The following is a 25,505-nucleotide window of genomic DNA, read 5'->3' on the forward strand; positions in this document are numbered from 1 at the left end:
GGCGCTCCATCGCAATGTACTTTCTGGCATGTTTGTGACAGTCTGTACTAGCAGAGTACAGGCTCCCCAACTGGGTAACGCATGTGATCAGTTCCTTATGCTGTGTATGTCTAATGACCCAATTCTATCTGGCCATTAGACATACACAACATAAGGAACTGACCACATGCGTTACCCAGTCAGTGCTGGTATCAGGTTCTCCCAGGCCTTCAACAGTGCCCCCCACTAGCCCAAATTGTATGCTACTGCTGGCAATGGTACTGAACATTCAGGGGACAGCCCATCCAGGTTGGGCCTCTAATGGGTGTGGGCCCTCAGTCAGTGCCTGCCTAACTAAGTCGTGACACCAGCCTTGTGCATCATGAAGAGAGTTTTGCCACATTCCCAGTCAATTTTTCAATTATGCCAGAGATGGGGTAAAGAGTATACCTGACTGGACACTACAGAAAAACAGTCCTCAAGTGATGGCACTGTGAAGTGGCATTTCCAGGAACCACTATGCCTTGTAGTGCATCAGCCAAACATCAGCCAAATCAGGTGCATCTCTAGCAAGTGACTGAGAAAGCTTCACCTATGGAATTTCTGATTTGATGCATCCCTTTCCAGCGAGATATCTGCCTGAAAGATGAAAGCAAATGTGGGGTCATGAAACCTACTTTCTATAATCAGAATAATACAAAAGCCTGTACAAAGTCTTTACAGTTTACATGGGGCAAAAATTAAGGTGACCACCTTAATTTTCAATTTCCCATCCTTTTTGGAGCAGGGGGAAATTGCTAGCACCTTAATACTTATTGATTTTAAAACCAAAGGGTTTTTTTTTTTTTAAATTGAATCTCATCTCAGTCTACTCCAAAATGTAAGAAACATGCTTTACAAGGCAGGAAACTATCTTCTGCCATCTTACTAAGTATGCCATGCTGTAACAGTAGCTGGAAACTGGGCATTATTTTTAGAAGCAATCGGGACATCCAAACAACTGAATTTAGTGACTCAAAGGAAGAAAGTGGTGACCTGTTATGAAAACTACTCATTTTCAAAATTTCAACTTTTCTATTTTGGTAAGACTCAGCTGTTGTTTTCAAAACACTTTTATGAAGTCTTCTCTCTCAAACCTATTTTGTGACCTGTCTTCAACTTTCCCACATAGCATCTAAATCAGAGCAGAAGCATCTTGGAGGGGGGGGGAAGGTTGGGTAGGAAGATAAGAAGGAAAGCAAATTCAGTCAGAAAAACTGGCTGAGGGCACAATCCTAACCAGGTCTACTCAGAAGTAAGTTCTATTTTGTTCAATGGGGCTTACTCTCAGGAAAGTGTGGTTAGGATTGCAGCTTTAGTCTTCCTACTGCTTTACTGATTTCTTCCTTCTTCTTTCCTTCCAGAAAACTGGGAATTGTTGCCTATAACTGTACATAAACAACTGCAGTCTTTTCACTCTGGCAATAAAATATTCTACTGAAAGTGAAGATTTATACACATCATTTTGATATTTATCAATGTCTTTCAAAAAAGCATCTTGGTTTAATTACAATTTCTATAATTACTATTTAATTGTGTTTGGTTCTATAATTTTGTGGTAAAGAGTCTTGTGACATGAATCCATCATAATTTCAGAGTTTTCCACATACTAGACTTTTGGATGGTAAAATATCCAAATATTGCCGGTGAATGTGCAGCTCTCCTAATGCCAGGGAAACTGGGCTGTCTTTCAAGACTTGTGGGAGTGTTTGCCTGCCTGTTGCACTACTCAAACGGTTCTTTTAAGCAAATAATCTGTCACAGCAATGGTATAATTGCTCAGTCCTCCATTGCCAGAAAAAATGCAACTGTGAACAAAGCTAGTGGGCAATGGAGAGAAAGCCGTGTATTATACAGAGATGAGGCTAAAGAATCTGGGTGAAGTGATGGCCAGTGGATAGACAGGAATGGGCTGACAAAGGCATGACCACCTTCACTTATGCTGTGTGTGTGTGTGTGTGTGTGTGTGTGTGTGTGTATCAGTGCCGACAACTTAGGTGGTGTAACTGCCCTTTTATGGAGGACGGTTTTAACACACAATAACTCAAAAAGAACAGCTAGTTCCCAGATGCACAGATGTATTGACCTACACTGTGAGGCAAGCACTAAATTCACTTTTCAAAGAGATAAGTACGTGATAAGGCTGCAGACCAGAAAAGCCCCAAGTATAAGGGAGTTAGGAAAAGTATTAATGGAACTCTCCTAGTGAATCACATGCATATTTCAGTGTGGTGCCAGATTACCAAATCAAGAATATCTTAATTTCCAATAAGAAAATAATGTGTGTATTCCTGTCACCATATACAGGGCCTATGAGAGGGGAGTAAAGGGGGTAATTTGTACCCAGACCCAGGGTCAAAAAGGGGGCCCAGGAGCGAAAGGAGGGGGCCCAGAAATTTCCTGGGATCCTTACAATTTCCTGTCTCAGACTTGTTGCCCTCATGGGATGCTGGGGGCACTGTCAGGAGCGTGCAGCTAAAGCTACTGCAGCTGGGCTGAGGAATGCATACACGACACTCCTTAACACAGTGTCAAACTTGGGAGGAAACTGATCTGCTACGGTAGCTCTTTGGCTTGTGGCTCCGCTTACCATGAAACTGTGCATAGGAACTCAGGGACACAGCTGTAGGACTACAGCTGCTCAGAAGTAAGTTTTGGTATGCACAGGACACTTTCCATTCCAGTGTGAGCCTAAATATGATAATGCTAATTTTCTGCATGATTTTCTATAAAGAAAAGATATTAGAGAGACTTACAGCACAATCCTATCTTGCACTGGAACAGGCATGCCAGGAGGCCTGTGCTGTATCCAGCGCAAGACAGGGCCCTAAAGTGGCTCAGCCAGAGGCAAGGAGAAACTCTTCCCCCAGGTAAGACCCCCAGGTAAGCCATCGCAGCCCTAATGGGTTTCCTCGCGCCACCTCAGGAGGTGGCAAAAATCAGAGGAGAGTAAAGCGGCTTGTAGCTGCTTCGCACTGCTAGTGGGCTAGAATCCACGTGGGCTAGGATCCATCTGCTGGGTCCCAGCCCCATCTCCCACTCCCCCCCCACTCCCCGGACTGCCCTCCGCCTGCGTTCCCCACATCCCGAGCTTGGCTGATACAAGCCTCCTTGCCTGAGTCAGCGTGGAAGCTGGATTCAGCCTCTGTGGTCCGACACGCATCCATGCGCCAGCATAGCTGACTCTAGAGGAGGTGCAAACATGATTTATGGCATTCAAGGGACTTGCGCCGGCCCAAGGGGGAGTTTGGATTGCACTCATAAGAATGTGTTCCGTTTTCTGTATTACTGTATCTTGCTGCTGATGCCGCATGGGTGGGTAGACCTGAGCTTCAAAAACTTTCCCAGCTATCCCCCCTCCCTGCCCCCATTTTGCTCTCCCATCACCACCTCCCCCACTTTGTTTCACTCCTCCCCCTTTACAAAGGGGCCCAAAAGAAACTTTATATCCCCTGATAAAATTTCTCCTGACCCTATGTATATGCAAATTGCCCCTGCTTCAGGCACTGCACTTGATGAGACAGGAGGCTTACAAATTGCATATTTCTGGCAACAACTTTGGGGCTGCAGAGTGCCTTTCTGCTCACACTGAACCAGCAGAGATTTTTTCTTGCAAAATGTTCAGAAGATTCTTTTACATAAAGCCACAGTTAACATAAGAAATTGGTGGATGGGGGGGGCAGGGAGCAGGGTGAAGAATATAAACCAAACCCTTTAAAGTGTTTGAAACAGAAGGGTGTTTCCCCCCCCCCCCTGATTTGCTTTAGCTTGCTAAATTCCAGGTTTGCGTAAAAAAGTGCAGTACTTAAGGGTAAATTCTGGGAAAGCTTCCAGCAGCATTCCTGGAGCATGTGGCAAGATTGCTTCCAGAAAAACGAGGCTGGAACTTTGCAGGAAGGGAAAGGCAGCTGTGAGTTTATCCTCAATATTCTTGGCCCTATTCTGCTTGTGCACAGGAGAATGGATGGGTCCTGAGTGAGAGAGGAACACATGATGTTGTGAAGCATGCATGGTTGCTGCCTATTGAGACTGCTCTGGCAATGTCTATTCAGAGGAGTATCTCAATACAGTGTAAAAGGAGACATACAAAAGAGGAAGGAAAGCAATCTCACTCTGTGACCAAGGTACCTTGAGCTATCGCAGACAAGAAAGTAAATATGTGACTGCTGCCAAAAACAGCAACCATGCATACAGAGGGCAGGGTAAGCCATATGTATGATAGATGCATGCTTTTTGTCACATCTGGTTTGACCCAAAGACATGCACCACTTTGTACCTCATATATCACAAGATACTAAACTTCTCTCTCTCTCTCTCTCTCTCTCTCACTCACACAAATCTGGCTTTGCATATGGAATTTATTACAAACGGCAAGTGATGGAAATACTAATATTAACCCAAAGGTTGGAGATTCTTAACACATTCTGCTTTCTATTTTTGAACAGTGGTAGACATTAAGCCAGCATCATGTCATATGATGTCACAGAGGGATAATGGCCAAAAACTTCACAAGGTCTTCCAGATGTGGAAAGGTTTCCTTTTAATTTACTTGAGTTAAAAAGAAGTTAAAAGTTAATTTACTTGAATTAAAAAGTGTACATGACCAGAGATGAAAATGTCTGGATGTGAAATGCTTATCACTTCATCAGACTGACTCAATCATGCTAAGTCAGCATCTTCACAGACTCAGTAGAATCAGCTGTGTGTTTCAAGGGAGAAAACTGAATCTATGAGGGCTATACTTAAAATAGCTAATAAAAGAATCATCCAAGTCTTATTTATCTTTATATCTAAAAATACAAACTCCACTGCACATAAGTTCATAAGAAAGCTCTGCTGGATCAGACCAAAGACCTGTCTAGTTCAGCATCCTGTTTCCCACAGTGTCCAGCCAGATGTCTTGGGAAACTTCACAAGCAGGGCAACAGCTCATTCCTTCTATCGTTCGGCAATTAGTAGCATATTACCTCCAAACAAGAGGTTCCATCCAGCTTTCATGGTTTGTACTCATTACTATAAAAAGCAATACAGTGGGCCCTCCTTATCTGCAGATTTGGCATCCATGTATTTTAGTATCTGCAAATGCTGAGTCCATAGTGAGAGGGCCTCAGACAACTTCCCAGACATGAACATAAGTGCCACACACAGCCTCCATACACATCAGAACACCTCTCGAATATGACCAGAAGCCACTTTCTGGTTGTGTCCGGGAGGTCCTCCGAGGTCCAATCGCAGATTTAATTATCCATTGAATTTGGTATCTGCAGAGGGTCCTGCACTGGATCCCCACAAATACCAAGGGCCAACTGAACTCATTTTGGTTCTGAAATAATGTCCTTTAAGGACAAACAACTATATGTAAAGTTAAGTTTTTTCAGAAACTAAGGGCGCAATCTAGCCCTTGACTTGGGCTGGCACTTGCGCTGGCCCAAGAGGGTTGCAAACGTGCCATAAGGCATGTTTGCGCCTCCTCAGGAAGAAGCTGGGCCGGCACTCAGAGAAGCACCGGCCTGCAGAGGCCGACGCAAGCCTCCGCGCCGGCTTCCTCTGCGCAGGTTGCATCGGCCTGGCTGGGATGATGCAAGGAGGAAAGGTATGCAGGGGAGGCAGGGAGGAGGCATTCCTAGGCGGGGGTAGGGCGGATGGAGAGAGGGAGGTGGGGTTGGGATCCGGCAGTTATGCCAGATACCAACCCCCGTTCCTGGGGAGAACAGAGTGGCTCCAAGCCACTTCGCTCTCTTCTGATTTGTGCCACTTCAAGAGGTAGCCGAGGAGACCCATAGGGGCCAGTGGCCCTTGCCCAGAGGTAAGGGGAAATGTTTCCCCTTGCCTCTGGCTGAGTCACTTATGATACCTATCCTGCGCTAGATACAGTGCAAGCCTCTTGGTTTGCCTGTTCTGGTGCAGGATAGGATTGCGCCCTTACCCATTTTATGTACTATTGTTCCCTACTCTTTTGATATCAATCTCCATAATTAGTCTTACATAGCCCTGGTGGAACAACCTCCCTATTTCCATAACTTTTCCATAGCTTTCTGCTCCCTGCCACTTCTAGTTACTTCCTTATTATTTAATCATCTTTCACACACAAACAACCCCAGAAAAACCAACAGGCATGTCCATAGCCATCCCTCTACTAAACCTTTCACAACCTTCCAGGCATGTTGCTAGAGACTTTGTAGAGGTACGAGGGCCTGAAGAGTTATCGTAAATCAATTCAAATAATCAGAAAGTCTAAGTTTGATGTTTTAAATTGTTTTACCACCATAAAATTTAACAACATTAAAGACATTTAAATAAGGGCGCAATGCAGCTGTGAGGTAAGGGAACAAACATTCCCTTACTTTGAGGAGGCCTCCATGAATGACACCCAACTGCAGGATGCAGCACATGTCCCATTGGCACCGCTATGCCAGTGCTGGAAAGTACTGACATAAGAGGTTAAGACTGCACCCTAACTTGCACTGTCAAGTCCAGAGGGGTTAAATACCTTTAAAAGCTCTTTATAAAGGGAAATTCCACCAGCTGCAACCTTCTTAGCCATTGTCACTACAGAATACCCCTTGGTTATAGGTTTGTCTTTATCCCCTTTGCCCTAAAATGAAGGAATCCAGTCACCACTACAACAGAACTAATCTTCAGTAAAATAACCTACAATACGGTTAAGCCATACTGACATGTGCTCTGTATTGAATATTGCCCAAGCTGACAGGTGTGCAAGGTGGGTACCGAGAAGGGATGGGTGGATTTGGTTTTTCTTCAGCAAAATGCTAGCTCCAGCTACATTTGCCTCCATCTCCAAATTTTGCTTACTGAAACACTCCATGTATTTTCTGAATTGGCACACATGAAATTTTCTCTTGCTGCAGTTTTCTGTCCCTTCCATTTGTCCGTATGATTTTTCCTCCCTACTACAGGTGAGCAATACTCCCAAGTGAGGATAGACATTGAAACAAATTTTTGGTGAGGGGCAAGCATTAGGTGTGGATCATCTCATCTAGATTCCCTTTTTTCTTCTGATACACATCCAATATCTTCTTAATGTGCATCAGAGCATGGATGCCCTTTATCCTCACCACTTGTTTGAACAGAATATGCATTTAGAAATACAGTGGTGCCTCGCATAACAAAAGCCCCGCACACTGAAAAACTCGCATAACTAAAGAGTTTTTTGATTGAGTTTGGTAACTCGCATAACGAAAGTTTCTGGCCGTGCTTCACATAACGAAAACTTTTTAGGTCCATGCTTCGCAAAACGAATTTTTTAAAAAATTAAAAATTTCGTGTATGCTTCAAATTTTAGAAATCCTCTGTACAGTATGTATGCCTTTAAAGAGCAAGTAATAAACACTTTGTAAACCAAATTTGACTTCGTTTTGACCTTTTTTGCCCATAGGAACGCATTAATTAAATTTCAATGCATTCCTATGGGAAAACGCAATTCGCAAAACGAAAAATTCGCGTAACGAAAGGATTCGCGGAACGGATTAATTTCGTTATGTGAGGCACCACTGTACCAGGGTTGAAAACTAGAGTCAGTGATTCAAACTCAACTCGCAAAAATGCAAGATTTGGGGTGACTCGACTTGTGAGTCGCGTGCATGGAAGATTGAAAAAGATTCAAGTCAGGGACACCCTGACTCAAAACTCACCCCCACACATGCTGACTCAAATCTACCTGCGTCCGGGTGTGCTTGCTTACTGCTTTTGTGGAGTGAAAAACCTAGTGGGACCATAATTCTGACTAGGCAAGCATCAGGGAGGCTTCAGCTGGGAGTCAGTAAAGGGTTAATGTTTGCAATGAATGGGGGAGGCGGGACTAGGCTCTCTTGCCATCTCTGATAGGAAGGAAGAAATGGATGGTTACTGGACAGAGGATGGGCATTCTGATATTTTCATTGGCTGAGGAAGAGCAGGAGGAGGCGCCAAGGGTGGGGTTCTTGCCTTATGATTGGTTTGAGAAGCCCAAGGAGGGGGAGGAGGCAGGGAGGGGGAGGAGGGAGTTCATAGCAATCACGCTTTGCCCCGCATGGCTGACAGGGAGGGGAAAGCCTCATTGAATGACCAGCTGCAGTGGAACTACTTCTGAGTAGGGTTGCAAAGGATCAAGTTGTCCTGGTAAGCCTCCCAGGTGCATGTGACCTCCTCCCTCTTGCCGCTTCTCTCTCAGCTCTCTTGCATTCCCTCCCACCCCCTCCCGCCCCATTTACAGATGGGCAGGGACAGCAGGGAGTGAATAAAGAGAACTCCAAAATGCACATACCCCTTGGCAACAGCCCCATTTTTTCCATGGTTGGCTTTTTAAAGGGGCAAACTCGAGTCTTTTAGAGACACTAAAGTGTCACTCGGAGTCTCAGAAAGTGTCCCCTATATGATTCTTTTTCAAGTCAAGTTGTGGGGGGGGGGGGTGTGACTCAGCAACTCAACTTGAGTCAAGTCCCGTTGGATTTTCCCATCCCTGAGAAGTACATCTCCATCCATTTTCTATGTTTTATTTTCCCAATAAAATGAAAATTGACAAGCATTTCCTTTGCTACAGGAGTAAAGCAAAAATTTTATTGTGCAACAACCTCAGAAATTCCTTAACTTTGACTGGATCGAGAACCAAGCACCTCAATATTCTTTCTAAGCATCAGCAGACTTAGACTGTCTTACCATCTATGTAATTCATGCTCATTGTGAGAAAAATTTTTTTTAAGGGATGGGAACTAAAAGCTCAATATTAGGCATGCTTACTTGGAAGTGAGGCTAGTCATGCTCAAGGGAGCTTACTTCCAAGTAACTTTGTATAGAATAAAAGTCTGTTGCCGAGTCTGATGACTTTATGCAATTACCCTAAGTACAACCAACCAATCATTTATTCTGAAGCAGTAGCACCTGAGGTTCTACTGAATGGAGGAGATTACTCCTTTATGAATTACTATCCTATGAATCACTTTCTTTTGAAGAGCTCTTTTGATGATCCAGGTCTACAGAGCTTTCGTCCTGAGTACACTTCTGTACTGCAGCAAGTCATGGACTCTTCGCTCACAACAGGAGAGGAAACTGAACGCTTTCCACATGCGCTGCCTCCGACGCATTCTCGGCATCACCTGGCAGGACAAAGTTCCAAACAACACAGTTCTGGAACATGCTGGAATCCCTAGCACGTATGCACAGCTGAAACAGAGACGCCTGCGTTGGCTTGGTCATGTCGTGAGAATGGATGATGGCCAGATCCCAAAGGATCTCCTCTATGGAGAACTCGTGCAAGGAAAGCGCCCTACAGGTAGACCACAGCTGCGATACAACGACATCTGCAAGAGGGATCTGAAGGCCTTAGGAGTGGACCTCAACAAGTCGGAAACCTTGGCCTCTGAGCGGCCCGCTTGGAGGCAGGCTGTGCAGCATGGCCTTTCCCAGTTTGAAGAGACACTTGGCCAACAGTCTGAGGCTAAGAGGCAAAGAAGGAAGGCCCATAGCCAGGGAGACAGACCAGGGTCAGACTGCACTTGCTCCCGTTGTGGAAGGGATTGTCACTCCCGAATTGGCCTTTTCAGCCACACTAGACGATGTTCCAAAACCACCTTTCAGAGCGCGATACCATAGTCTCTTGAGACTGAAGGTTGCCAGCAAGCTGATGAGCTCACACATAACAGGGACCACAATTTATCAGCTTCTGGTGACATACAATATTTTGTTAGTGAATTATTTTGTATATAGTGCAATGTAATAACACAAACTGACCACAAGCTTAAGTTAGAAGCATTTTTTAAAAAGAGACACATACAATCTGGTTATATACAACCTCCTGGGCCTGCTTCTGCTGTTGAGCTGGTCATAGTGACTCAGAGACTGCAACAAACCTCCCAAGGAAGGCAGCTATCATTTGTAGCTAGCCAAGACAAAAGGGCATGTTTTTTGTTCAAAACACCATGTAAGCATATCAGCACTGGTGTGCAAAGTAATAGTTTAATTAAAAAAGGGCAGGGCTGACAGTAAGATAGACAAAATTTACTCTTTACCTTGTCAGTTTCAAAGGAGAGATAGCAATCATCCTTTGACAAAAAAGCAGGCATGTTTACCAGTACTAGTCTACACAGTAATACTTTCATTACCACCACCCTCAAAGTTTTAAAAAAATCAGAAAATACACTTCTCATGCACAGGTTCTCATAGAATCCAAGGCTGGTTAAAAGAGCATTAAAAAAAAAATAATCAAACCACACATTTGCACAGCCATGTCAGCAGTCTTCTACAAATTTCAGAAACACAAATCATATGGATGGCAGAATGAAAAACATATCGGCACCATCCACAACCAGGACAAGGCATATTTCAATCTCTAAATTCAGAGGAAATTCAGGAGGGAGCACTCATAATACCAAGTTACAAAAAAATGTATTAGCCCAATGGGAGTAGATGGGAAAAAGAAAGATGTGACTGGTATGAGGACCCTTTAGAAACATGACTGTGATTATACAATATTCAGGAAAAAACAACACCAGTTGCATGCCATGGCAACTGAGAAAATTAGACTAGACTTCACCTCCTTCCATGATAATGGGGAGATTTGTACTTACCATGAATCCCCCTTCTCAGTGGTCTCCATGTCCGTCTTAGTCCTTGCAAGTGGCACACCAGCAACCATGGGGGGGCACCCCTGAGCATCCACCCACGGGGCTCCCAGTTTCCTCCCCAGAGGAGGAGGTAGAGGGTAGCTCCTCCCTCTCAGGTAGGCAGGCCAGAGTCTTTTGGTCATCCTGAGGGGAGGGGCTGCCTGGACTCCCCAGACTGTCCAAGCTTGAAGAGCCTCGACCCTGACACCAGATGTCACGTATCCATCCGGAGGCACTGTAGTGGCGGTCCTCTGGTGTCACATGCTGCGTTGCGTGTTGGCTCGGGGGATGAGTGCAGAATGGGCCCAGGTGGCGCGGGGCCCTACCCCAGGTCTATTGCTACTCTGTGCTGTACTGCGTCCCCCTGACTTTACAATTCTGGTATTCAGCATGTCTGTTTCTCCTTTTTTTTTTTTAACAGCTGTGAGGGTGGGCGGACTAATCCGGACATGGAGACCACTGAGAAGGGGGATTCACGGCAAGTACAAATCTCCCCATTCTCCAGTGGGATCTCCATGTCCATCTTAGTCCTTACAAGTGGGAAGTGTCCGAGCAGTGCTCCTCAAGGGTGAGAGCTGCTGTAAGCTTATAGAGCCACGCTCTGGAGGACGCGCCTGGCGAAAACTGCATCCCCAGAGGCGAAGGCATCAATCTTGTAGTGTTTGATAAATGTGTTAGGTGAGCTCCAGGTATCTGCCCTGCCTACTGCCTCCAGGGAGGGGTGAGCCCTGAATGTGGCTGAGGTGGCAGCCCCCCTGAGGGAGTGGGCCACTATGCCCTTAGGCCTCAGGTATGGCCTCCCTAACCCATCCGGAAATGGTGGGGGGAGACACCTTCCTGCTTTGGTCACTAGGTCGGAATGAGACGAACAAGGCCTCTGAATGCTGAGGTGGGCTGAGTTTCTGGAGAGATAAAAGCTCACTGCCCAACACACGTCGAGGGCATGCCATTCCCGCTCTGTGGGATGAGAAGGGTTGGGGCAGAAGGTGGGTAGCACCACCTCCTGCGAGCGCTGAAACAGGGAGTTCACCTTGGGTAGGAAGGAAGGGTCGGTACGGAGGACAATCCTGTCCTCCTGGATCTGGCAGAGTTCCTTGGCTATGGAGAAGGCTGCCAGCTCTGACACCTTCTGGCAGAAGTCACACCCACCAGGAAGGCGGTCTTCTGCAATAATAGTTTTAGCGAGCACGTCGCCATAGGATCAAAGGGAGGCCTCGTCAATGCCCTCAGCACCAGTGTCAGGCCCCAAGGGGGAGTCACGGTCATGGGGGGCGGGTTGAGGAGACTCACACCCTTGAGGAATTTTATAACGTGCAGGTGTGCCGCCAGGGCCCTTTCCTTGGGGGACCCCAGAATGGAGGCAACCGCTGAGACCTGTCTCTTGAGGGTGGCCGTGCTGAGGCCCTTGTTGAGGCCTGCCTGGAGGAAGCTCAGGAAGTCGTTGACCCTGATCCTCTCTGGGTCAAGATTTCAGAATTGGCACCTTTCGGTTAGGACCCTCCAGGTTCTGCTGTAGACCCGGTTGGTGGATCCTCTCTGGTCGGGGAGGAGAGTAGCCAGGATGACAAGGGAGTAGCCTGACTCGGCTAGTCTTTTCCACTCAATCACCAGGCAGCTAGACGGAGTTTGGGTGCCTGTGGGTGAAGGATTGGGCCCTGTGACAGAAGGTCCGGGCGCTGAGGGAGGAAAATGGACGGGGAGATGGCCAGCTCCCGCAGGTCCAGGTACCAGGGCCGGCGGGGCCAGTTTGGGGCTATGAGGAGGACCTAGGCCTGCTCTAGCCTGACCTTCATGAGGACCCTCTTAAGAAGCTTTGTGGGGAGAAAGGCATACGTTACCACTCGGGGTCACTGTGGGTAGAGTGCGTCCATCCCCTCTGCTTCCAGACAGCATCCTCGGGAGAAGAACCTCGGCAGCTGGTGGTTGTGGCTGCTGGTGAACAGGTCTAAGGTCATTGGACCGAACTGACGGTTGATCCATGCAAAGATCTGCGGGTGAAGCCTTCATTCTGAATGGTCGAAGTCCTGGCGACTCAGCCAGTCTGCTGCTGTGTTTTCCAGTCCGGCGATGTGCTCAGCTCTGATGGACCTGAGGTTCTTTTCGGCCCACAGCATCAGCCTGCGTGCCTCCATCTGCAGCGCTGCTGACCTGGTGCCCCCTTGCCAGTTTACGTAGGCCCTTGCCGCGATGTTGTCAGTGTAAACTAGGACATCTTGGTCCCTGAGCTGGGGGAGGGCCAGCAGGGCCAGTGGGATGGTCCTCAACTCTAGCAGGTTGATGGGGGCTGTCCTCTCGCTTGGCGACCAGCAGCCCTGTGTTACATCCTCGGGGATGTGGGCCCCCCATCCTTGGAGACTCGCGTCTGTGAACAGGACGGCTCTGTGGTGTATCTAGATGGGCGAGCCCTGGTCCAGTCTGTGCAGCCGCCTCCGCCATCGAAGGTCCTTGGGAGTGAGGGAGTCCAGTCTGACACTCTTGCTCCTTTTGGAGACGATGAAGTCCTGGAAGGGCAGCAGCAGGTGCTGGAGGGACCGTGCCCTGTACCTGGCCCAGGGAATGATGTCCTGGCAGGAGGTCAGCATGCCCAGGAGACAGGCCAACATCAGCATGTCCTTTCTGGAGGAGCGGAGGGCAGCGTTGATCAGGTCTGCAGTGTTGGCCCACCATTCTGGGGACTGGAAAACTCTGAACTGGGAGGCATCGATGATTGCTCCCAGGTGTTCTATGGTGTGTGAGGGTGTCAGGTGACTCTTCTCCAAGATGATGAGGAACTTGTGGTTCCGGAGACATTGGATGGTCTGGTGCAGGTGTAGGGCGCCTTCCTCTGGTGAGGCAGCAGCCAAGATCTCAGCTGTGCCTTCTTTGTCATGTAGCTGTGCCTTCTGATGGACGTCAGGATGGAGCGTAGGGTCTCCATCTTGCATTTCTGTTGACGCATCCATCTGTTGAGCCACCTGAGGCGGAGGATGGCTCTGGTGCCGCCGGATCTCTTGGGCATGGTGAAGAGGTGGGAGTACACCCCGGACCCCCAATGCTCCCTTGGAACCGGTTTGATGGCCCCGACCTCTAGGAAATGTTGGATTGCCTCGAGTGTCTTGCTGTGCTTTAGCGGGCACTCTGGTCTGGGGACCCGTAGGAACCAGTTGGCTGGAAGTTATTGAGACTTTGGGCCCTTTGTGCCAAAGCACTGGGACTGCTGTCATCTGGGCTTGTGGGCTGGCCGTCTTGGATGCCAGACGGGCCTTAGCCTTCTGAAAGGGGCCGCAGAGGGTGAGGTAATGGGTTGAGAGCTCCTTGAAGGCCGAAAGGTGCCGGTGCTGGGACCGCTGGGTGGGCCTGCGTTCCTCTCCCTGATGGGCAGTACCCTCTTCTTTCCCATGGACTCCAACAGTAGCAGGTCCAGGGCGTCCCCAAAAAACTTGGTTCCCTAGAAGGGGAGGCCGGTGACCCTGGCGTGTGAGGTTGCATCTACGTCCCAGCTACGCAGCCAGGCCCTGGGCGTTTGCTACGAAGGCAGCAGCTGAGGCCATCTTTCTGATATCTGAGTTAGCCCTGGAGCATAGCTTGTGGGTCTCACTGACCTGCTGAAGCCAAAGGACCAAAACTCTGGAGCAGAGGTAAGCGGAGACAGAGGCCCACAGCACATTGGAGGAGGCCTCGAAACCCTTCCTGGTGGCTAGCTCTACCTTCTTGTCTGTGGGGTCCCTTGGGAGACCATCACTGTCTGTGGAGGATGACTGGTGATCCCAGTGCTGCTACAGGGGCGTCTAACAAGGGTGACTTGAGGCGGGCCATGACCTCTGGGGGCAGGTTGTAGAAGGAAACCAGTGGGGGGTTTCTTGCTGGTTTGGAAAGACTGCTAGGGACCCCCACTTGGTCTTGGGCCCCGTATCCATGTGGTGCTCGGGCTGCAGGTCTAGCACCTGAACCACCCCTGAGACTAGCTTGTTAAACTGTTAAGCTGCTCAGTGTAGGAGAGGTGAGGCTTTGTCATGAATATGTACAGTTTAGGCCTAGTAGCATGTAGCGCCTGAACCAAAGTAAACCAGTAACAGAGAAGTGGCTTACAGTTCCTAGCTGCAAGGATGTGAGTAACAACAGCCAACGGAATTTACAACTCAATGGGAGGTGATAATGTAGCACCTAAGCAGACAGAAAGGCGCCCATCAAGGGGGAATGCAGCTGTGGATCTCCAGGGGGAGGGGAGAGCTGAGAGGGCTAGCATCCAGCCCCACTTCAGGAAGATTCTGTCCCCAAGAGTTCTGATTGGGCAGTTTAAATGAGTACAGAGTCACCTCAGTCCTATTAGCCTGAGAAGTATAAGAAAAAAACCCAAGGGGTGTGTCGGGCTCTTTTTGGTGGTGTTTTGGTGGAAAAGGTTGTGGGTGCAACATCCTGCAGAGAGAGCCTGTCCACCAGGGCCTCCATAGATAATCTGGAGGAAAGATCTTCAAAGGAAAGCTGACCCAGGTGAGAGTACGGAATAATAGAGAAAGCCAGTTAGCTTTGTTATTTTAATGCTGATCTGTTTCCTAGAAGTTTTATGCCTCTAGCATTTGCTGCCTTTTGTAACTTTATGTAACCCTATGTATTTAATAAAGTAAAAAATCCTTTTACTAAGTTGTTTCATTGTCTGTTGGGGACAAAGGTTCAGAATCCTGCCTAGCCGTTCAGCAAGCTACCAAATACTCATTGAGGACTAGTAACTTGAGGACTGAGGTTTTAATTAAAGAAAGTGCTCAGTGCCTGCAAGGGATAGAATTAAGCCTAGAAGGTCTCAGTGTCCCTGGACACAGACACTGGCACGTACAGGGTGGTGGCAGTACTACCAAACAGGGGTCCTTGAGGGCTCTAGGGTTCAAGAACCAAGAACCCTGAGCACCCCAAAACCCTGGGAGTGTACGACAGGCTTGTGTGCCTCAACCTCGTCCCCCGATATTTCTCCCTCTTCCGCGGATGAGGCATGGGAGCTCCCTTTGCCCTGCTCCTGGAGGTGGATGAGTTCGGGGATGGCACTGCGCACGGATGATGTCTGGTGCTTCTTGGAGGGGGGGAGTGTGGGTTCATCCTCTGGGGAGGAAGCTGGGAGCCCCGTGGGTGGATGCTCTGGGGTGCCCCCCAGTAGTTGCTGGTGTGCCACTTGTAAGGACTAAGATGGACATGGAGTTCCCACTGAAAAATGGTTAGATCACCTTCATTGAAAAAACCAATAATGAAGGATGTTGAGATAGTTGAAAAGTGAATGTGATTTATGGTTACTTCTTCTTATGGAAACACTTATGGATACTAAACAGGAAAAGAGAGGTAGGATGTTGGGCAATTTTAATTGAAGGGTGTATCTGCAGTATCACACTGAGTTTCTATTCCAATCTGAAAACAGCTAGGTAATACCTTTCCGTTTTTAACTGTAGGTCTCCTGAAAGAAGACTAGTGCTATTACATAGAGCCTCATTACTCACTTACCTCAGGTATTTGTCCTGTAACAGGAACTTCAGCTCACAGTTTAACATGTAAATCCCTTAATTACCAACTTTCGCAAACATAAATCATCATTCACTGTTCTGACATGAGTCATACCTGGAAGAAAGAGAGAAAAAGACTATGCAATGGAAAATATATATATTGAGTCATTTCATGCCAACAGAAGAAAGAAGAAAATAAGGCAGAGCCAAAAATGAGGGCTGGAACCCTTGCCTTTCTATGAATTTGAGTAGCAACTTCCAGCATTCACTGTGGGGAGGATAAAGTCAGCATTTACCCACCCCCCCCACCCATCCCTGAATGCCCAGAGAAGTATGTAATTTCAACACATAGAGTAGTTGTCAGGGTTATTCAGCAGAGGGGGAGGAATCTTCCTGTCGGTTTGCGGTTGTTAGGACAAACACACCAGCTATCACTAAGTTTTGCCCCAACATTGAAATGTCTACAAAGGTGGGGGGCATTACAGTTCCATGGTTGGCAACCTTCAGTCTCGAAAGACTATGGTATAAGCCTACAGCACCCAGTATTGCCAGGCGGTCTCCCATCCAAGTACTAACCAGGCCTGACCCTGCTTAGCTTCTGAGATCAGATGAGATCAGGCATGTGCAGGATAACAGTTCCATCTTTGAAAACAAAGGAGAGATAAAGTAAAATCAACTATGCTGTCTATTGCCAATATATTCATTTATGTGACCTCTGAAATTAATGCACTGGAGCATTAAAAGTCAACTAAAAGGGACATTCCATAAAAAGTTCACACCATTGCTGAAACACATTAGATGTATCAGGGTTTAGAAGTGAAGTGATTGTTAGATATTGCATCACTTCAAGGCAGTGGCACCTGGAGCACATAAATTTTTGTCACCCCGCATATGACAAAATTAATTTGTTAGCAGGTTAAGGAGACCACCAGGATGGGGAGCGAAATCAGGTGCCAGTCAGAATGGGAGCTGAGGTCTACCTAGGAGGTAGATCTGGGCTCCAGGTCTGGAGCCCAGGTCTACCCACCTGGAAGAGATGGCTCCAGAGGGCAGTCGGGATGGGAGCCCAGCAGGCAGATCTAGGCTCCAAGTCCAGACAGGAGCTCAGGTCTACCCGCCCAGCAAACATTGGCCACAGAAGTCAAAGTTCAACCAGGAGCCCAGGTCTATCTGCCTGGTTGACCTGGGCTCTGGAGCTAAAGCAGTGCTCATGCTCCCCACCCTGGCACAAACACTGAATCCACCCATGATGTCACCCCCCCGGGTGTCACCTTGCTAACACCTTATTCGTTCCATTCCATAATAGCATCTCATTGGCTCTTTGAACAATCAGTCTCATTGGTCTGTTTTGAGTTAAGGAAATTGTACTTTTTGTTACATAAGACAGTTGCATTTTTATTTTCTGGTTTTGCGGGCATAACTTTTGATAGAAAGGAGCTATTTCACTCTGGTTTGTTTCAATGCATTCCACTGTAAATGGTATGTTATGTGATGGTATTATTCCTATCATTCATGATTTTAGCAATTTTGGACATTTAATGGTGTCACTCCCATGGGTGGCATAGGGGTGGACTGCCCCCCTAGCTACGCCACTGATCCAAGGTGTTGTGCAGAGGCCTCCTCCATCTCTGCTATGCCAAACTTTTTCCAAGACATACCAGGGATTGAACCAGTGACATTATACATGCAAATGATGTGCTTCACTACTGAATTGTGTCCCCACACCCAGACACAGGGAATTAAATACACTATCTACCTCACACATTATGGAATGCAAGCAAATTCCCTATATCTTTTAATGTATGCCTACTAAAAATATAACACAAGAAGCAGTCCTCAATGGGAAAGGTAATAAGCAGGGCTGGAAAAATCAAAGGCACTTGGTAAATGGGTAGCTAAGATTTTGACCTTGCTCCAGAAGAAGTAGACTGGTAGTGTACATGGTATTTTCCCCTTCCTTGCTTTTTATTCCTCACAACACTTCTGTAGTTTGGGCTGACAGCTAATGATTGGCTTAGTGTTTGAACCTAAGCCTCTCCAGTTTAACCATGCTGGCTCTCTCTGCCCCATCCAAGGGAAAAAATGGGTGGCTTTCTTCTACAAAATATCCTTCACTTACCCATCAAGAATGTAAACACCTTGTTTTAATGTCATCTGAATAAAACATGCAGAAGTTACTTTGTTTCAAAGGTCAGAACCTTTCCCTTGGACCAGTAATAAGGCAATGCTGTGGTTTCTGTCCAAAGCTGAGAGGTTGGTGAATTACTAGCTTCAGCATTAAGAGTGCTAGAAAAGGAAACATGGGCTAGGAAAAATAAGACAGCAAATATACCAGCAAGCAATTTAGATAACTTATCCAGAATGGAAGCAAGACCCTAAATTAAGCAGCAGCACTGGAAGCCCAACCTTAAATTTGTTCCCACTGTGGCTGAGAATTTTCCATCCTGCACACTTAGGGGAAATCTGTAGACGAGGTCACTGTCCTAACAGTCTAGCAGTTTGTGGTTTATGTAAATGGATAGGTTATATGCAGTTCAGCGATTCCCCATGCTGGACTCTTGTTAAGACAATTTGTGTAGGTGTCTTTGTCACTGCCCACTGCTGTACCTTAAACTATGAAAAGCACTTCTACTACCCTGTGCTTATTTTACTCTATGTACGTAACTGAACATAAAAGGCAGTGTTGAACTAGCATGTTCAGGAGATCACTGCAAATTAAACTAAAAAGTTCTGGATGATACTATTGCTCCTCATCTTACACGAGGCTTACATTCCAGAGTTAGCACTAAAATTGAGAATACTCTGCCTTGAAAATCCTTTACATTTGGAAAATACATACTGACTCATTAAAAATTATGAGACACAGGTGGGACCCAAGACAGGCTGAAGGAACAGCAGTTTAATTCTCCAGTCTCTCACTCAATTCAGGGCATGTATTTAGTATGTGGAATAGTGGGCAGAATTGCCTGCACTACTTAAATGGCACTCGCGCTCGCGCTCTCTCTCTCTCTCTCTCTCTCTTTTGTTTACCAAGCACATGTAGTTGAATTTGCACAAGTAAAGTGTGCCTAAGTCAAGGCGAGGAAGTATTTATACAATGGCACTGGGAAAGATCATCTAGAGGTTGGACTTAGGTGCCATTGATCTGCTGAAGAAACTCAGCTCTCTTTTTTTTATTTTCCATCAACCTAGGAGCAGCAGGCTCTGACTTGAACCGCTATCTTAAAAACATGGTTGAGTAGACAATAAAATGAAATTGAATCCAAACAAGACAGAATTGATGGTGCAGGGGGGATCCTGCTATCTGGGGTCAATTGCCTATGATTGATAAAGTGTCTCTGCTCCTAAAGAATCAGGTGGCAAGTTTAGGCTCCTCCTACTTTTGAAAGCTGAAATGGCAGCTGCTTCTTGGAGTGCTTTTTAGCGACTACAAATCCATATGCCAAACTGTGCCTGGAGACCAGAGATTGAGCTACCACCACCCATAGTTTTGTGACGCCAACTACTACCGAGTACAGTCCACAACCCTAACCTTGAAGAATATTCCAGTAGCTTCCCTTAGTAAAGAACACAGCTGCCTGTGTGTTGCACAGGATCGAAGACAAGAACACGTTGTCTTCTATGGTTTGTCACAGGGGAATGGAAAGAAGAAGCACGGTAGCTCAAGGCCACGTAGGCTTGTAAAGACAAAAGATGGTTGGCGTCATGTCTAAATGTCTCCAACCAACGTGTTACTGGTCACAGAATTCAGTTTCCTTCTTTCTTTAATTTAAAACAAACCAGTTTCTAAGACTCATAGTTGCAAAGGAATGTTTCAAATAGCAGCAGTGCCAGAAGTAACACCAAAGAACCACACTCCAGAAGTGCCAAATTCTCAACCACAAGAAGTCAACATTAGTTGAGTAACCACCTAAAGGCCCTGTTTTCCCACTGCATTTTTACCAATTTGGCAGAAGCAAATAAAGTAAGAACCTCAAAATCCTCCTTAATTTAAAAAAAAAACTGAGCTATTAACCTATGATAACAAATTCTCAACATAGTCACACAGCTGCTTTCTTAGCACATCAAGCCTTTCTGCCTTTCTTCCCCAGGTCATTAAACGTTAATGTTGAAGCATTACTTAAGTGAAGTGAGTGCTTTTTCACATGTCAAATTCCATTTCCAAATACTGGTAAGTCCAAAAGACTTTTGTCTATGGCTTTAATCCAAAAGAATCAAATTAGGCCTACATACAATTCTCTGTCACACAGGCACGCATGGACACACACCCACCTACACAAGGTGGAAGAATGTAATGGGTTTCAGTCAAGAATAAAGATATAATGGCATTTGGGGTGAGTTTGGTTGACAGCGTAATTGGGTTGACCGCATAATTGGGCACAGATATAGCACTCCCCATATGGAATTCCCCCTTTCCTGGTCTACCTCTCCCCATTTAAAACATTCCTACTTATCTATCCACATATTAAACAAGTCTGGCAATGCTATACTTTCAGCCTGTGTCAACGAGATTCTGGTCATTTAAATAAACAAGAGCACTTGGAGCCACCTACGCCTGTTTCCATTCCTATTGGAAATCCTAGGCTGCCCTCTTTGTCTATTGCCTGCATCTTTGGCAGCAGGAGCCACCACTCTGGTGATGGGGTCAAGGGCCATACCCTAAATCTTCACATGCCAAGATGCATAACATCAAGTCTAATGCCCAGAAGAAGAAACTACTGATGCAGAAGGTCACTAATTGACAGTTTCTCTGTATTACAAGAGGTCTGGAAAGAAAACTCTCACAAGAGAGACATCCCTTAGGAACACATCCTAACCCTTTAAATAGCAGGGGATTCCACAGAAGGCACAGACAGTCAAACATTAAACAAAGGATAAATTTTTTTTCTCGAAATATGGTACAGTGAACACGTATCCTACGTCTTTAAGATGCTTCCAAAATAGCACCAAAGGAGACTTTCACAAACAAGAGCTACAGAATTCTACAAAATGTAATGATTCAAAATTAAAAGCAACCACTGAGCAAAGTACCTGGACAGGTACCATGCGGAGCATGCATTCTGTTCTTCATTCTGAAGACTTACATAGCAAGTTTATCAGAACCCCCAAGGGTCTAGGTCAGGTATTCTTAACTGGGGGTATCCATACCCCCAAGGGATATAGGAACCAAATGATGGGGGTGTGGAACTTGGTATGTGAACAATTGTTGTTAGATTATTAATTATCTCCTTTCTAGCCCACTTTTTAGAATGAGAATCTGTCAGGACGCACCAGAAGTGATGCCATGACCGGAGGTTACATCATTGGGCAGGAAAATTTTTGACAATCCTAGGCTGCTATCCTACCCACACTTACCCAGGAGTAAGTCCCATTGACTATCATTGTGAAAAGCATAGACATAGTAGCCTGTTCAAAGTACAGAGCTGTAACATTTCCCCAAATGCAGTCACATACCAAGGTAGCATGAAGTCTAATATATTTAAAATAAAATATTGAAATGAATGGGGACCCACCTGAAATTGGCTCATGACCCACCTAGTGGGTTCTGACCCACAGTTTGAGAAACACTGGATTAAGGTGTTCTGTTCCTAGTTATCCATATGTAAAGTAAAATCAAGCTATTGACATTTTTTGAAGACACAGTCTGGTGAAGAGGAGTATGGGAACATACTGGGCAATCCATTGGGAGTCTGTAATTGTAAAAGATTAAGAATCCTTGCCCTAGGTGCCAAACTGTTCCTAACACAGGATACTGTGATCAGATCTCCCAATGTCTTTGCTAAAGCTCAAAAACAGCTGTGAGGGAACCTCAAATTGGCTCAGGACAGCAGCAAGGGTGGGTGCTAAACCAATTTTCCCCAATTCCACTTTCTTGAGCAAAATCACACACTGCCTCCCTCTCAAGAGGTAGTGCCCCGCAATACCATTTTGCAATACCATAGTGTTTGCAATACGCAAACATAGGAACCTGGTTTTGTGCTTCTCTCTTTTTTTCAGCATAACCAATACAAATTTGGGGGTAAGAAGGATATGACAATTTTGATTTGGAAAACAGAGTAGGGAAAGGGTTAATCAACTGAAATTCAATCCAGAACAATGAGGAGCTATCAATAGATCAGTTAATTCACTCTGTTCAAGGTGGAATTGCACTCTTCCTCAAGTATATAGTCACAAATTAGGGACACATTAAATCCCTTCTCAGCAGAGGCATCAGAGTTCTGCTGGGTTGAATACTGGCTAAGGGCCCAAATGACCAGGCTGATCCTTGAACCCTCAATACTGATGGCTGTGATGGCATCTAAGGCATCCACAATAAGTGGGTGGAGGGTGCTCCAGGGTTAACTCCACCATTGCTCCTTCTCCAAATTTGCTATGAGTCACATGTCAGAAGGCTCATGGGGAAAGAGTGGTCAAAAGCAGTAAGAGAGAAATTCCTGTGCTTCTGGCCATCTCCAGTGTGAAGAGACACAGTCCATTCTCTTTATATGCGAATTCGCTATCTTCAAATTTGCTTATCTGTAAGAGGCATAATTACCACCTATCTCTCCTTATCCAAGACCTGTTCTTGTTATTCACTAATACTGTGCTGGTACTCCATCAAACAGGCATTGGTATTGGCCCATGGAGAACTGTCAGGCACATTTGTGTCCACTTCTAGACTTGTCACACCATCTTGGGGACTTCAGCTTAACCTTCACAACCCTGGCAATAAGGAGAGGCTGATGATGAGAGGACTCTGGAAGGCTACCTGAGGGCTGGGGCAATCCCAGGGATGGAGCCAAGAGACCGGTGGAGGAGAAGGACAACAAGTGAAACCACCCCCTCTTCACTGCTGATCTCTGAGGCATCACTATAGAGCCAGCAAGCTTCAAAGAGTTCAAAGGCATGAAGAAATTGCCATCGCCATCACCATTGCCACAACCTTCAACGTGAGGATATCCAGCACAGAGGAGGAAGCATCACATGTTGGAGATGTTGATAAGCCCTCACTATCACCCTATAGACTTCAAGATTCAGGTTCATAATGTCCATAGAGTGTATGGTGAAGTGGTCCTCTGGAACCTAACCCCATTTTCCCCGTAGGTTCAATGATTCAGTAATTCAGCTAATTCAGTATCCACTAGGTTTTCCAGGAACCTAACCGTAGTGCAGGGCTTTTCAAACTGGGGCGTCGCAATGCCCCAGCCTGTGGGCCCTGGCCTCTTTCCCCTTAAGGGGCGGGGACAGCGTGGAGGCAGGGAGGAGGCAGCAGCGCAATCTTCAGAATTGCGCCACTCAGGGGGCTGCAATGGCTTGGGTGCACTTACCAGAGGCTCCTGCAGCCTCCTGGGGGTGTGGGAAGCCCTGTGTGAGCATCTGCAGGGCTCCCCGATGCTTTAGAACTGAAAGTGGAGCGATCACGCTCCACTTTTGCTAAACTGGATCGCTCCACTTTCACTTTTGCCACTTCAGGGAGCCCTGCAGATGCTCACACAGGGCTCCCCGTACCCCCGGGAGTCTGCAGGAGGCTCTGGTAAGTACACCCAAGCCCCTGCAGCCCCCTGAGTGGTATGATCCTGGGGATCATGCCGCTGCCTTCCCCCCGCCCCCACTGCCTCCCCCCTGCGAGAACTTACAGCAGTTTTCAAACTCCCAGCAGTCTGAAAACCGCTGCCCTAGCAGATAACAAGAACTGACTCTCACAGTTTCAGAAGGGCCTATATAAATTAGTATTTATATATGCAAAGTACTTCACATGTTTAATCTGTATGTAGTCCTTATAATAACCCTGGAAGGCACATAAATATTATCCCTGTACTAGAGTTGGGGAACTGAGACTGATAGAGAGAAGGCTAAGGCTAAAACCACCTAGTGAGAATTCATGGCAGAGACAAGATTAAAACTGGGGAGATCTTGATTTGTGGTTCAGCCATTACGTTACACCAGCTGGTGTAGCACATAAATCCCAATTTACCAGTGTTATGAAGCATGTAAACCTTTGCATGTATATGTACACTGAATGGACATACAGCCCCTTTCATGCAGGTCGGATCATCACACACTACCATCCCCATAGGCCGGATTTCTCAGTGTTTCTCCTCCACCATACCACTTCACATGGTCCACCTATTCGAAGTACCACCAGAAGCAACTGACATTATAGCCAGCTACTTCTGGGTTGGGAGGCCAAATGTAATGCGATCAACACCAGTAAGAGGCACAGGGTGGGCGGGAAGGGTATTTTTAAGTAAGGAAAAGCATGCTTTTGGAGCTCTGCCCACTGTGCCAAGCCTCCTATCACAGTTGTGTTGCCTTCCTGGTCTTGCTGCCAGGTGGCAGGTGTCCAGGGGTCCCACGACTACCACCAGACACTAGCTCAAGTACCACTGGTGGTATCCATACCACTGGTTAAGAAACACTGCCATAGCCAATAACGTAATTCTTACACAATGCCTTCTCTGCAGAAATTGTGCAATATGTGATGATGACCTGAAGAGACAGACATAACATTCCACAGGCTTTCCTGTAGCTCAAGGTTTCCAGTCCCTATTGCCTTTTCCAGGTTGCTTGCAAGAATGTTGAATGTGCTCTGGTGTCCTTGCTTCTCATTCATGTCCTCCTCACTGGATTTGCAATTTATTTTTGAAATACTTTCACACATATCAGATGTACCACAGATTAAACTGACCTCTGAGAAGCAAGCATCGGGAACCCTGTTTTTAACCAGTGTATGTGTAAAACAAATTCAATGTTGGGTAGATTGAAAATAAGCCTGATTTTAAAAGGACACATTAAACAGAAAAGTGAGGGAGGGCACCAGGTCTCTTGTTATCTGGTGTGCTCTTGAGGGGCATTTGGTGGGCCGCTGTGAGATACAGGAAGCTGGACTAGATGGGCCTATGGCCTGATCCAGTGGGGCTGTTCTTATGTTCTTATGATTATTCTAAGCCTCCTATGGCAAAAGCAACGAACTTAAGGCAGCGCAGAGGTTAGTAGCAACCAAACAATGGCTGGCTTCAAAGCTTGTGAACTCTTAAATGCTTATGAACAACAGCTTAAGTATTTTGAGCACTACTTCTTCACCATTAGTGGAACCATTTTAGTGTTTTTCTTTCAATGCTGTACATTTTCCTGGCAGCAACAAAACAGTAAATCTTATTGGAAACCAGATAAAGGAGAAAAGAGAAAGCACAGCAGGAGACCATTCCCCTAGGCTGATGATTTGAACACAATTTAGTTTACAGTTAACTCACAGCATGCCTCCTGTAATGTCCTTTATCAACTATGAAGCCATTTCCTCATTGCTCATTAGCATTACGCATAATAAGACAAGAAAAGATGTTTTGATGCAAAATAGAAAAATAGTATTTGCACAGCAGAACACCTGAAGCAAAAAAAAAATTTTTAAAAACCCATCTCAATCACCTGTGTTTTAAAGATGTATTTT

General features: G+C 46.3%; 1 long non-coding RNA gene across 1 annotated transcript in view; it reads right to left on the reverse strand.

Annotated features, from left to right (window-relative positions):
- The window catches only part of LOC136649691 (uncharacterized), a 300,034-nt gene that overhangs the window by 137,675 nt on the left and 136,854 nt on the right, over window positions 1–25,505 (reverse strand). The window contains exon 4 of the long non-coding RNA XR_010794421.1: window positions 16,080–16,193. This is a non-coding gene — a long non-coding RNA (uncharacterized lncRNA). The remainder of the gene's footprint in view (window positions 1–16,079; window positions 16,194–25,505) is intronic.

This window comes from Tiliqua scincoides, chromosome 4 (genome assembly GCF_035046505.1).
Source record: "Tiliqua scincoides isolate rTilSci1 chromosome 4, rTilSci1.hap2, whole genome shotgun sequence".
In the NCBI taxonomy this organism is placed as follows: domain Eukaryota; kingdom Metazoa; phylum Chordata; class Lepidosauria; order Squamata; family Scincidae; genus Tiliqua; species Tiliqua scincoides.